The sequence below is a fragment of the Crinia signifera genome, chromosome 1, assembly GCF_055691185.1.
Source record: "Crinia signifera chromosome 1, ASM5569118v1, whole genome shotgun sequence".
NCBI lineage: Eukaryota > Metazoa > Chordata > Amphibia > Anura > Myobatrachidae > Crinia > Crinia signifera.
The window spans coordinates 291,537,986-291,550,565 of NC_139217.1; the positions used below are offsets into that span (position 1 = coordinate 291,537,986).

Below are 12,580 nucleotides of genomic sequence, written 5' to 3' on the forward strand. Positions count from 1 at the left end.
CTTTGAATTGTGTGTCCTGTTGTCCTAACATGACAGGCACACTTGCATTAAGGGTGTTGGTGTTTAAAAGAAACCTAATTCCACATATTCCAGCATGTGTATTTGGCCTAACAAACAATACAAACAATCCTACCTTGGAACGATGGCAAGTGTAGAAAGTGAACCTTCCAATGTGTATCTGGGCTGTGTATGGCTTGCAGGTACCCAAATGAGCTATTATACTGAATTGCCTGCAGCATTGCTTATTATTGCGTTCAGGTGTCAGTATTTTAGGTGTGGTGCGCATTAATTAGCCGACCAATTGCGGCCGTACTCAGCCGGACGGTCTAAGAGTGCTAATGAGCAGTTTTTGCAGGACCGATTGTTGCGAGGCAAAAGTGTCCCGAGCACTCACCGAGCCAAGGGGATGCACCTCCGTTTGGGTACATGTCCCAGTGTACACCCAGCGATACGCCCAGTTTCACCCTGTTTTCTGACCTCTCCCATAAAAACGCCCACAATACGCCCACTTTGTCTGTCTTTGATCGGACTCGTCTTTTTGATTGGAGAGTACCGTCCGCTAGCGGTGCTGCCGTCGCACATGCACATTGCGCAAGGTACTCATGCGCAGTGGGGGGGGAATGCATTCTGTGCGCGCAAGTAGTGAACCGATTCAACCAGAATAACCCCCACAGTTTGGGAACCACTGAACTAGACCAAAAAGAACCTAAGCATACTTTTCATCTATCCTAATTTCAGCAGGACAGTCCCATTTTAGTGGCAGCACAAATATTGGGTTTGCTAAAGCACCATTACACCCCATACAATTTAGATTTCTTTTTAAAATATATAGCTCATTTTGGCCCTTCTGAGCAATATCTCTTTAAAAAAAATCACTTAGTGCGTATGAGCGATATTGTTATTGATGTGCCCCCCCTGGGCATTGTTAATGACCACCCCCATTGTGGTTCATACAGCATGCTCAATGTTTACTTTATCATCAACAAGGCATGCAGCAGCTGGGGGGAGTCATTTACCAATTTCGTTCAGTGTGCACAATATCATTTGCCTTCATCCGCTACCACCGGCGGGGCTCTGTTGTCTCCTGTCTGATTGATTGTCTGCTCCCGACGGAGGCTCCCAGTACAACAGAGCCCCGCGGGTGGTAGCGGACGAAGACATCCCCCGTCACTAACATCATCCCTCTCAGACGTCACTCCACCAAAAAGTGGGCACTGGTAATTATACAAAAAACTGAACTTTATACCCAATTTAAAAGGCATATGAACTCTCATACTGCAATAGGAGCTGGGCCGCATAAAGTCTAATTTGCAGACATATGAACAGAGCTAATTCATCTCAGGTGATGGGACTATGTCAATAAACCAATACAAAAGCTTTTTGTCTTATTTTTTTTTTATCTTATATGTATGGTTATGTGTATTATTAATTGATCATTTTTTTATATACATTAAATCTGATAGATCAACACAGTGCGCTCTATTTTTGTCTTTTGATTTTCTGGTGGAATTTAATCTGGGAGCAGCACAATTATATAATTGTAGCTGTAGTTTTTTGAATATCGATAATAACCCAATATTGTTGTGCCCGATATACATTGTGTATATAGATGTAAACACACTACCCCCTGATATTTCCACACCCCACTTTAAAATGACACAGTGTGCTGGGCCTAATGCTCTGAGTCACTTACCAGGCAAATGGGCTCTCTGCCCACATAACATACACCTTACTTATTTATTTGTTCGAAAGGCCTACTTCCATCTCTGCTCCTTGACGACATTTTGAAATTGGCAATGACCACGAGCCAATCATGGCTCACAGACCAACAGCTAATCAAGTTTAGCTGCCAATTAAAAATGCTGCCATTTAATGGCTGCTGGTCCTTGAGTTGCATCTATTTTGTGACTGGTGAGAAATTTAAACAGAAACCACAGCTGCTTGTTTACCGGCACTGGGGGCAGTAACACCGTCACTGACCCAGCACCAGATGCTGAAGGGAAGTATCAGTATTGTAGACCATTTCATACCAGCACAAAATTAGTATTCTATAGATATATAAATCAACAGGGGGTAGGGGCCACACCACAGTGCTACATGTAGGGTGTCTTCCTGGTCGTGACCCCAAAATGATAGTTCCTCCACAGTGACAGGAGCCAAGTGCTGCAGTGTGACATTCTCCTGCAGCACCTGAGAAGGAGCCAGCAATACAGCCAGAATCTCAGGGGGCAGCCCAACATCCACATCCCCAGAGATGTGACTGGGGGGCTTCCCATGTGACCACGCCCCCAATAGCAACAAAAACAAGTGGCACTTTAATGCGGCTATACAACCTTTTTGATTTTATGCCTCATTTTTAGGTGCTTCTGGCCCCACCGGTGTCAATGAACTGTGGATGCACTTTGTTTGCATCTAAGGTTCACCTTTTGCTATTGAAAAAAAACACAACATCTTTTTTTCAGTTAACATAGTAACACAGTAGTTGAGGTTGAAAAAAGACATACATCCATTAAGTTCAACTTTTTCTTTTTACGGGACCCGTGAGACCGTATGGTCTAGATGAGATATCCCCATTTAAATTTGTTTAAAATTTATTATAAATAATGGTTATGGGTTGTACACCAAATGTTTTTTTTCCGATAAATGCTTGTCCAACCTTAATTCAAACCTCTTCCGGAAGGGAGTTCCACACTGAAACATGTGCAGCCTAAAGATATTCGACCCTGAACATGGTCAAACCTGATTCATTTTAAACAATTTTAATGTTGCTATAATTTGAGAAATCTCGTATTTTTAATAAAGACTGTTTACCCATTTTGCAGCACCATGGGGGGTATTCAATCATGGGCCATGGCTGTTGAGCTGGACTGACAGCCATGACCCTGTCCTGTTCTCGGTCTGCTTGACCGAGAAAAAGCAAGCGGGATTCAATGCCTGCAGAGAGACGAGAAGGGGGCGTGGCCAGGAGCTGCGGCCAGGGAGAGGCGAACAGCAGCTTCCCGGCCGTTCTCGGCTTAACGAGCCCAACTGTTTGTGAAGTTGGGCTCGTTCTGTGAGATCTCCTGTTCAATGCTGTCGAGGAAGACTGAGGTTGAATACCCCCATGTGTCTCCATGGGTGCTGCAAGCCGTCTGATGGTGAATGAGTGATCCCATGCCTGCACACTAGTCACTACCACAGTAGGAGGCATCTACATGTAATAGCTGCCTCCTGCTGAATTACCATTCCTTGGATCATTACCAGTCCTTCCACCCACATCTGAATGACCCTCAATAAGCTGATTATTCACAATACTTTTTCTTAAGCTATACATTTTGTGGAACATCAATTTTTGTACTATATTGTCCTTCAGAATATAGGGGGGTAATCTGGTTCATTCGCTAAGATACAAATTTGCATCCTCGCAAGTGACAAAGATCCCACCTTGCGAATGGTGGTACGCTGGCCCATATGTTCGCACTGGCTGTGAATGTTTTTCATAAACATCCATCTGCATGGCACTGGGACCCTCCCACATCTTTCGAAAGATGTGGAAGGTGCACGCATATGTAAGGTTGCTGTGAGGAACATTACATATGCGTGTACGCTCGGGGAGAAGTGGGCAGGTAGCTGACATCCCATAATGTCAGCTCACGCCCCGCATGTCCGTCACAGCTCCATTAGCATGAGAATGGCCAGCTTTCTCATGGGCTTTTCCATATGCTAATGGCACAGCCCGCCATCCCACGCCCACCCCACAAATTTATAGGGGCTTATTTACTAAGATGGGAGTTCTACTGAAGATGGGATGTTGACCATAGCAACCAATCAGATTCTATCTATTATCTTCTATAGGGTCCAAATTAAATAAGAAGTAGATTCTGATTGGTTGCTATGGGCAACATCCCATCTTCAATATAACTCCCATCTTAGTAAATAAACCCCATAATATGCTATTAAGAAATGTCACAAATAATCAGACCCACACACAGAAGCAGACCCTACCAGTAGTCATTAACATACACACACAATACACACACAAGCATACAGTATATACACATTGCCAGCACTCATTAACTCATAGGCCAGGCACAAATCAGAGTGATGATTTCCGATATACTGCTCAGGGAACAGAGCATTTTGTCCCTCCTGGAATAGGCCAGGTTTGGAGGTATGACCGAAAGAGTTGTGTGTGGTCTCAGCTGTGCCCCGCCACACAGTAGACAGAGCCGAATTTCCCATTAGGCCCGTGAGGCACCAGCCTAGGGGCAGCACATGTTTGGGGGCAGCACTTGGATGCCTGTGATAGTACTGTCAGCCCAAAATGTACCAATAACTGCAAAATATCCACTGTACTGTACTATATTCCATCTTAAATAGAGTGTAAATGGATAGGACATGCAGATACTGCCCCTATAAACGTCCTACTTAGTAAATATTATTGTTGTGCCTAGGGGCGCCCTCCTACCTAAATCCGCCCCTGACAGTAGAGACTGTCTTGCTTGTATAATGACTTGAAATACTGTATTACTGAAATGCAGTAGACATTTAAAAAGTAAAAATCTTTGTTTTAAAAAACTGTTACAAATTGATTGTATTTAAATTAATCCAGTTCAGTAGTAACAGCAAATAGGTATCTGGATATCGAAGTCTGACATCTTTACTGGCTTTTGACCACTACATTGGCACTAGATGTCATTAGAACTTGAAATGCCAGCTTCAGATCATCACATTTGCTTATATTCCAGTGTTGCCATTTTCTTGCCCTCACCTGCCAATGTGACAATTAGAGCAATTATTATTATTTATAGGCTGTAAGTATTTCTCTTTCTCTTTGTTTCAACCCCCAGTATTAGTGTATCTATGGGGCATTGTTCTCCATGTATTGTAATGTACTTTGCAAGAATTCAATCTATGCTAAAAGCAGCTTTGTAAGTGGCCTGAATATATAGAAAATGTGTAGAATAGTACAGTTTTATAATACATCGGTATGAAAATAACAGTCTGAGTTGGAGAGCGACAAAATAATCCCTTTCGGGAGGCTTACATCACCAGCATTAATGTATTTATTTAGAGGAGCTGATTAATAAGCAAATTGTAAGCAACTTATTGTGTTCAGCTTCTTCAGCCAGCTTCCAAGGCTTTTGGCACTCAGAGTGAGGGTTTACTTGGACGAGTGTATGCCCCGTGCTGCAATAGATCTGGGTAGGTTTAGAATAGCCTAATCTCATTAATTGTGTGCAAGCAGCTTGCTCAGAGACTGGTATGGTGCTTAAGTGAACTCCAGGACAAGTTCAGTGGTGTCAAATCTTAAATGTGCTGATGGGATACATATTTCCCATAAAAGACATTGGTTTGTTTTATACAAGAGAGAGAGAGAGAGAGAGAGAGAGAGAGTGTGCTTTCTCATTAACATAGGGAATCAATATTCAAACAAATATATCTATTGGGTGGATCAACGAGTATTGATGGTATATATAAATATAAATACAGGTTGAGTATCCCGTATCCAAAATGCTCGGGACCAGGAGAATTTTGGATAACGGATTATTCCGTATTTTGGAATATTTTAATTTTTCAATGATGTATTTTGAAGTATCTTGCATTTATGCTGTATAAACACATAATATACACACAAATATATTTTATTACCACATAAAATACACACAAACATATTTTAACCCCTTCCCGACATTTGACGTACATGTACGTCATGGTCGGGAAGTACTTCCCGACATTTGACGTACATGTACGTCATGGCTTTAAACTGTCACTGCGTCTATAGACGCGGTGACAGTTAGGAGATGTCTGCTGTCCCTGACAGCAGACATCCCCCCTCGCCGCCCAGGGGGGGCAGGGGTGCTCCCCCCGGTCGGCGATCGCTGTGATTGGCTGTTCAAATGTGAACAGCCAATCACAGCTATTTCTGTGTTACCGGCGGCTATGCCGCTCGGTAACACAGAAAACAGTGGTGATCGGTGCTGTTAAGTACAGCACCGATCACCACCGATGAGCTGGCCCCCCTCCCTCCCACCCGGCAGCTCACCCGTGCAGACGCAGGCTCCCCCGGCAGCAGCAGCAGCGCACGCAGCGCTCCCCCCTCACCCCTCCCCTCCAGCCGCAGCAGCAGCTTCATGAGCTGCTTAAAAAGTTTAAAACATACTGTATAATGAACTGAATTATATATATGTATATGTATGTATATATATATATATATATATATATATATGTATATGTATGTATATATATATATATATATGTATATGTATGTATATATATATATATGTGTGTGTATGTATATATATATATATGTGTGTGTATATATATATATATATATACACACACATATATATATATATATATATATATATATATATGTATATATATGTGTATATATATATATATATATATATATATATACACACACACACATATATATATATACATACACACACACCTATATATATATATATTAGAAAGATATTCCCGACATATGACGTATATATACGTCATGGTCGGGAGGTACTTCCCGACCGAAGACGTATATATACGTCATGGTTTTAAACTGTCACTGCGTCTATAGACGCGGTGACAGTTAGGAGATGTCTGCTGTCCCTGACAGCAGACATCCCCCCTCGCGGCGATCGCTGCGATTGGCTGTTCAAATGTGAACAGCCAATTGCAGCGTTTTCTGTGTTACCGGCGGCTAAGCCGCTCGGTAACACAGTGATCGGTGGTGATCGGTGCTGTTAAGTACAGCACCGATCACCACCGATCGCCAGCCCCCCCCCCTCCCACCCGGCAGCCCCCCTCCCTCCCACCCACCCGGCTGCCACAGCGCCAGCACCCCTCCCACCCCCCCGCCAGCCGCAGCGCCAGCCCCCCTCCCAAAGCTGGTGACCAAAATGGGGTCACTTGTGGGGGGGTTCCACTGTATTGGTGCTTCGGGGGTCTTGCTAATGCGACATAGCACCCACCATTCATTCCACCACCAAATATCACTCCTTCCCTTCTGAGTCCTGCCATGCACCCAACTGGTATTTTTGGTCACATGTGAGGCATTGCCGTACTCGGGAGAAATTGGGGCACAGATTTTGTGGTGCTTTGTCTCCTTCATTCCTTGTGAAAATGAAAAATTTTGAGCCAGAACTGCATTTTTCTGTAAAAAATTACATTTTTTTACACAAAAATGCAGATCTGGCTAAAATTTTTTCATTTTCACAAGGAATGAAGGAGACAAAGCACCCCAAAATCTGTGCCCCAATTTCTCCCGAGTACGGCAATGCCTCACATGTGACCAAAAAATACCAGTTGGGTGCATGGCAGGACTCAGAAGGGAAGGAGTGATATTTGGATTTTGCAGCACAGATTCTGGTTGAATGACCCCCGAAACACCCATACAGTGGAACCCCCCCACAAGTGACCCCATTTTGCAAACTACACCCTTCAGGGAATTCATCAAGGGGTATAGTGTACATTTCAAACCCCCAGGGGTTTCACCAATTTTGATACAGCTGAGCTGTGAAAATGAAAAATTACATTTTTTCATTTTCACTGCCCAGTTGTACCACAATTGGTGAAACCCCTGGGGGTTTGAAATGTACACTATACCCCTAGATGAATTCCCTGAAGGGTGTAGTTTGCAAAATGGGGTCACTTGTGGGGGGGTTCCTAACTTTTAGCATCTTATGGTGCCTAGAAACCTACATGGTGCCTAAAAAATAATCTCATAAAAAGGAGGCTCCAAAATCAAGTAGGTGCTCCTTCTATTATGAATCCTGTGGTTTGGTCACCGTGCACACTAGGGCCACATATAGGATATTTATGAAAACCAAAGAATTGGGGGAATCAATTTTTAGTCACATTTCTCTAGTAAAATCTGCTGTGTTCCTTAGAAAAATGTATTAATATTGCAAATCTGCAAAAAAAATGAAATTTTGAAATTTCACCTACACTTTGTTTTAATTCCTGTGAAACACCTAAAGGGTTAACAAACTTCCAAAATGCTGTTTTGAATACTGTGAGGGGTGCAGTTTTTGAAATGGCATCATTTATGGGGGTGTCTCACATACAAGTCCCTCAAAGTCACATCAGAACTGAACTGGTCCCTAAAAAAATCAGTGTTTGAAATTTTCTTGAAAATTTGAGAATTTGCTATTCATATTTTAAGCCTCCTAGTGTCCAAAAAAATGAAAATGAGGTTGAAATAATGATGGCAACATAAAGTATACATATGGTCTATGTTAGTTATTAACTATTTTGAGTGGTAAGATTATTTGTCTCACAAGCAGGAAATTTAACATTTTGCAAATCGCAAAATTTTCCATTTTTTTACGACATTTTGGTATTTTTCACAAAAAAACACAGACTGTATCGACGAAAATTTACCACTAACTTGAAGTACAATGTGTCACGAAAAAACAATCTCAAAATCACTGGGATAAGTAAAAGCAAAAAAAAGTTATCCCCACTTAAGTGATACATGTCAGATTTGAAAAAAAGGGCTCTGTCAGGAACGCAAAAACTGGCTCTGTCAGGAAGGGGTTAATTGTTCAAAAAACAAGGTTTCAAAACGTGAAACAAAATGTGTGTACTATCTCAGCACTGAATTTGAATGCCAAGCAATCATTGTCTTGCACATATATAGTGCCAGTTACATATCATGTCCCCAGTGATGCTGTTACATATGTCCCCAGTGAGTTTTTAGCAAAAAAAAAATGTTTTTTCACTTTCTGGAATGTCCGTATTTCGGAATAATTCGGATAACGGATATTCGGATACGGGATACTCGACCTGTAGAAGAGAATTAATTGAGGCTATTATTGTCTCATGGCACCACATAATAAAGAATGAGGAGCTCCAAACATTGGTTGGCTCAATGACACGTCGCTGTGCCGCTGTCTTGAAAAATAAAGGATACCCAACAAAATACTGATAGGACAGTGACATTATAAGTACACAGGGATTTTCACCCCAAGTGTTTTATTAACTGTATTACTTCCCTTGTAATGCAAATATTTGGCCTATGTTTATTGTGTTGAATTTAGCATTACATTTCCTTTCATTTGATATATGAATCATTGCACTTGCACTTGCAGGCCTGTGCCTGTGGCTAGGCCTGTGCCTGTGGCTAGGCATGGCCACAGGCAAAGGTGCAGTAACACTCCTTTGTGTATTAGTCTCATACTGTAACTGTATATGTTGCATGCTGTAATGCTATTGGGGCATAGCCATGACATACTGTAGTAAGGGTTTGGGTACATCTACAGCACTTGGGATCCTGGCCCTAAGTAATCACTACAGTCCTACTTTCTACACCATTGCCACGCAGAAGTGTAGTTTGCAATGGTTACAATTAGCTGAGAGTATATTTGCTTGCTGATGGTGCATTGTCTAGGGTTGAAATTAGTAATTTCCTGTAGAAAGTGGCAGCCAAATCAGGCTGGGGATAGGACAGTTATAACAGAGAACACTGAGGAAATGGAATGGATAGAGAATATTTAGGCTTGTATATGTGGATTTTGATGCAGGAAAACAAACATAATATACAGTGACAAAATGGAGGTTGGCGCTCTCTCTGTAAGGTAATACTAAATTCAGCAGCTGGACTCCAAAAGAAGAGGGAGACCACCCTCTACGCATTTGGTAAATGGAGGCAAGTGATTAGGAGACCTGCGCTATGGACTGAATATGTCCTGATAATAGTTGTAAAGAGGGTGATGCAGATTGGAGAGGTGATTATAAATGAAAGTGATGCGGAGCATGAGATGAAATAAAAATGGAAAGGTTTATTGATAATACACAATAACATATAGGTAACAAAAAATACAGGAGGTGATGGAAGGCGGGTGGGGTGCGGAGGTATGTAGTCCAGTGTTGGTCCGTGTGCACACCGCTGCGCCTGAAGAGGTGTCTGCGGTCCACCTTCCATCACCTCCTGTACTTTTTGTTACCTATATGTTATTGTGTATTATCAATAAACCTTTCTATTTTTATTTCATCTCATGCTCCGCATCACTTTCATTTATAATCACCTCTCCAATCCGCATTACCCTCTTTACAACTATTATCAGGACATATTCAGTCCATAGCGCAGGTCTCCCAATCACTTGCCTCCATAATATACAGTGAGGTTGGAGAAAGACAGATTGTGGTTGGAGACTAGGAAGAATAATTTATGGAAATAGTAGATGAATCCAGAGAAGTCAAGCTAAAAAATGATCACAGTTGATGGGAGATGAATTACAATGGATGTATGTTAGGTTTTGTGGCTGTGGGGTTGTCAATTGGAGTATTGTATTACCATAGTATGAAAGTAGGCAAGTCAGAAGATAGGAAATAAGTAAACCAGGTAAAAAAATGTTTTCATGTAATTGGGAAAGTGGGCAACATAAATATGACAGGAGGATAATCGATAAATAGTATGGTCTTCACAAATGTTTATAGAAAGTAAGTGAGGCATGATTTTGATGGTATGACTGAGGAGATTGAATGTAGAATGTGGAATACCTACTAACTACACCATTTTGTCTGTTTCTGGGTCTAGAAGTAGCTGAGGGAATTTTAGGAATAGGAGGAATAGGAGAGAGCTGCAGGGTGTAATGTCAGAGGAGGTACTCTAAAGAATTGATATCAGTTCCAGGATTAAAAATCATGTCTATAGAAATTAGAATATAACTGTAATCCAATCACTTCTTTTTTTTTTTGGCTGTAGAGCCATAGTGCTTGCGTGGGTTTCCTCCGGGTACTCCGGATTCCTCCCACAATCCAAAAATATACTGGTAGGTTAATTGACTTCCAACAAAAATTAACCCTAGAATGTCTTTGTGTGCGTGTACATGTGGTAGGGAATATAGATTGTAAGCTCCTATGGGGCAGGGACTGATGTGAATATTAAAATATTCTCTGTAAAGTGCTGCAAAATATGTATGCGCTATATAAGAAACTGTTAATAAATAAATAAATAAATAAAGGCCCATTCATACTGGGTGACTTTGAGCTGAAAGCCACTCAAAACAGCAAGTTTCAGAGGCTTCAGCCCAAAGCTGCCCAGTGTCTATGACTCATCGATGAGCAGTCAGCGGTGATGCGCGCTCCCACATCATCACTGGGAAAGCGGATGAGTGGCTTTGAGGATGGCTTTGCATAGCACTGTGCTATGCAAAGCCATCCACCCCCCGCTGACCACGATGGGCAGGGGGAAAGCCACTCAGTGTGTATGAACTGAGCGGCTTTCCCCCTAGCGATGACAGCGGTCATCATTGTCCATACACGCTGGGCATAATCACCCAGTGTGTATGGCCCTTAAGGCTGGTTTCTGTAATGTTAAGAAAATTGAGAGATTTTGAATGGACGGATACAAGTTTACTAAACAGATCTTAGGTTTCAAAGTGCACAATGAGAATTGTATTCGAATATTAGAAAGGGATACGGTCAAATGGTCGACCACAAGATGGTCGACAGTCATAAGGTCGACACCATTGGGTCAACATACAGGAAGGTCGACAGGGGTCTAGGTCGACATGAGTCAAGGTCAACAGGGGTTTAAGTCAACAAGGGACTAGGTCGACATGGGTCTAGGTCGACACATGCGTTAGGTCGACATGGATTTTTTGACTGTTTTTTGAGCCGACGTGCTGACAGGTGGTATTTCATGCCCTACCATCCACTAGGGTGTGGTGGGAGAATAAAATAGTGTGCAGAATGTTGCGAGCACAGCAAGCAATGCGAGGGGATGCAGTAAACTTAAAATTGTGTCCATGTCGACTGTGTCGACATTCAGGTAAAAAAACAGTCAAAACCCCATGTCGACATTTTGACTGTCTACCTAACCCATGTCAACCTAACGCATGTGTCGATCTAGACCCATGTCGACCTAGTCCCTTGTTGACCTAGACCCCTTTCGACCTTGACCCATGTCGACCTAGACCCCTGTCGACCTTCCTGTATGTCCACCCAACTGTGTCAACCTAATGACCGTCGACCATCTTATGGTCCACCAAACAATCCCATTCCATTAGAAATATAAGGACCTGACCAGATTAACAATGATGTAAATAGGACAACGCTCCAAGCCTCCATATAAAATAGGCCCCTCAGCATCACAGTATGATTATAATAGGGTTGGAGACAGCAGTGTGCTCCAGAATGCTGATACTTGGCATCAGCCTCTGCTGTCAGAGGTCCAGCAGATACATATATATGGTATGGAATAGATCTTTAAAACAGTTATGTATTTACAGATGGAGCCGGCCTCTTCTTTGCAGTGTCCAGGTCTGATGGAGTCCCTCTCCACCAGGGCTCGCCAGTGGGTAGGTTCTGGTGAGCGCTGAGAATGAAAGAAAGGAGCTCCATCTGTATTATGAATGTACCGCAAGTGGGTAATAGTGTTGGGAGTATGGGGTGCACTGTTGCCTGGATATAATATCTGTGGTAAGTATATCCAGGAGGACGAATGATTCTTATGTTCCAGTGAAAAAATAGTTGCTCAATACATGTGAAAAAAACATAAGTTAAAAACTCATGTAAAACTTTCAGTATGGATAATTCACATAAATCTGTGTACAAATGAGTGAACCAAAGGAGATTGAATGGGTGTTCT

The 12,580-nt window shown here is 42.2% G+C and overlaps 1 protein-coding gene across 4 annotated transcripts in view; it reads left to right on the forward strand.

Moving 5' to 3' along the window:
- NFIB (nuclear factor I B) overlaps positions 1 to 12,580 on the forward strand; it is a 370,296-nt gene that overhangs the window by 49,789 nt on the left and 307,927 nt on the right. The gene's annotated exons all lie outside the window — the stretch shown is intronic.